Raw genomic sequence first — 2,277 nt, 5'->3', positions numbered from 1 at the left:
GCCAACCATATCTTTTAGATTAAATAGTTCCAAAAGCCAGTCCAGAAGCCAAAATCGGTAATCAGGATTGCCTTTGTGATGTGTGGAGCTGTCCTAGACTAATTCATGCCTTTGTAATAGACATGGGCAGTATTTGCCCTATGTCGAATACCAGCACCCATCTAATTATTTAAGTGGTGTTGAAGCCACCTCATCCTTGCTGCTGCGCAGGATTGTGTATCACCCACCGTTACTAATGAATCACATTAGCTGATACATTTCCCCCCTACACGCTCATTTCCTTGACTCAAATTGTGTAAGTAATTGCACTTTCAATACTTTAAATGAATGAAAAGTTGTATGGTGATGCTATGCTATCAAGAAATCCTTCTGTTTTTTTCCCTGCCAGGACTGCTGAGGGGAGTGCTTACTCCCTGCAACAACCCAGAGCTGTGTCTGAGTAAGCAGGGGACTAGCCAGCCCCACACTCTGGACCACCTCCTGCCCTTCTCCCACCTGTGAGGTGCCCCTTGCTGGCCCAACCCAACAGCAGTGGCCTTGAGGAGGGTTCCCAGGCTGGCCCACATCCTGGGCAGGACCCGATGCCACCCTGCTGCCGGCTGCCCCGCACCAGGGATAGAGAGGGCAAGGTAGGCACTTGTGCTGAAGATGATTAACTGGTCGTGAGTAATTGTACTGAGGGAAAGGAGGGGAGGTAGGCAACTTGGAATTTAGACAGAGGCTGGAACCTCTCTTGTCTCCAGCAGCTGGTGAAAAAAAGCAGCAGGCAAAATCACATTTCCTACCTGTGATACCAGGGGACACACATGCCCACTCCCAAGGACAGTTCCCCAAGCCCATGGTCTAGTGTTGAAAACCAGCCTTATGACTGCGGACATGCCTTGTCACGTATCTCCCATAGGCTGTGCATTTCTGTTTGGGAAGGGGGAGAGAGGGGAAGGGAAGAGGGATGATGACTCATGAGTGCTGAAGTTTTGAGGAAAGCACAGCTGTAATCCCAGACCATGTGAACAGGGAGATTGCTCTGAACACTGATTACTTATGTAGTGCTTTCCCTTCATCCTCCTCCACCTCGAAAAAATCAGTCAGTTTTGCTACACAAAGTGAAAGAGAAAAGATTTCCAGGACTAAAATTGATGTTTGAAGCAGAAATCATCAATCCTATTGCTATGTACCTTACAAAGTGGTAGGATCTTGTGTGGAACAGAATGACCATGGAGTTGACGTAGAAAGCTGCTTACTTCAAATTGTGTGACCTCTTCTAGATCCCCTCTGTCTCAGATCAAACACTGTGTTTTAGGGCTTCTGTTTCGTTTTCCTCATCAAAAGAAGCCCTGCTAAAATCTGTTTCTGGCAGTTTTACCAGAAGTTGCGCAGTGCTGTTTCTTACATGATTATGGTTGGCTAAAAGAGTGTATACTCCTCTATACACTCTTTGTATGCATTTATATTTATATTATATATTTTAGATTTATATTGAATACATGTATATTTGCCTTTGTAATGGTGTGAAGACATGCTTGTCTGGTACTTGTGGCTGGAAAAGAACCAGAAAGAGTTCAGTGCCTAAGCTGTTTTCAAAACTATGATCTAAAATACTGTGGTTTATTACCAGATAGGAAAATTGTGCCCAGATGAAAGCATTGCTAAAACTCCTCTGACTGGATACTGGATGGAGACAGCTCTCTCTGCCCTAACATCTCTCAGTGATTCCCATGTTCCCGGTAAGGTCCGTGCCAATTAACTGGGAGTTTGTCCTCATCACTGTCCTGTACTGTCTCATCACTTGTCCTGGGGCAGCTTCCACTTCAGGCCCTGTTGTGGCAGCTCTGGCTCACGCAGGAGATGCCAAACGCACGCCGGTGATGCTACTGTGGAGCACATGCCTGGGCTTTCTCATCACCTCGCTCTGCAGCTCAGTTCCTTGTCCTTCCTCCTTGCAAAATTCGGGAAAATTTACCAGGAGTATTCTTCTGGAACTTCAATTGGTTTTACCGAACATTCCGGCCACACCAGCCCTTCTTCAACACCGTTGTCACTTGGGCAGTGTGATTTGGGTTTTTGACAGAGGGGCTCAGGGCCGACCCTGGTGGTCTCTGCCGCCGTTACTAGGAGACGAGCCCGGCTGTGCGCCGCGCCCGTGCCCTCCGCCGGGGGAACTGCATGGGGAGGGGCAATGAAATTCAACACACAGAAGCGAAGCTTTGCGGTTAGTCGCCACTAATCCCTCCCGCGGCTCCGCACCCCCCGCCCCGCGCTGCCCGCCGCCGGGCACCG

General features: G+C 48.6%; 1 protein-coding gene across 1 annotated transcript in view; it reads left to right on the top strand.

The window, feature by feature from the left end:
* The first annotated feature begins 467 nt into the window (after nt 1–467).
* CARHSP1 (calcium regulated heat stable protein 1) overlaps nt 468–2,277 on the top strand; it is a 34,379-nt gene continuing 32,569 nt past the window's right edge. The window contains exons 1-2 of the mRNA XM_026859051.1: nt 468–629; nt 1,616–1,724. The gene's annotated coding sequence lies outside the window, so the exon portion shown is untranslated. The remainder of the gene's footprint in view (nt 630–1,615; nt 1,725–2,277) is intronic.

Source organism: Athene cunicularia (genome assembly GCF_003259725.1).
Source record: "Athene cunicularia isolate RWA chromosome 14 unlocalized genomic scaffold, athCun1 chr14_part1, whole genome shotgun sequence".
Classification (NCBI taxonomy): domain Eukaryota; kingdom Metazoa; phylum Chordata; class Aves; order Strigiformes; family Strigidae; genus Athene; species Athene cunicularia.
Note: the sequence above shows the minus strand (reverse complement) of the source record. Positions and strands in the feature narration are given on the sequence as shown.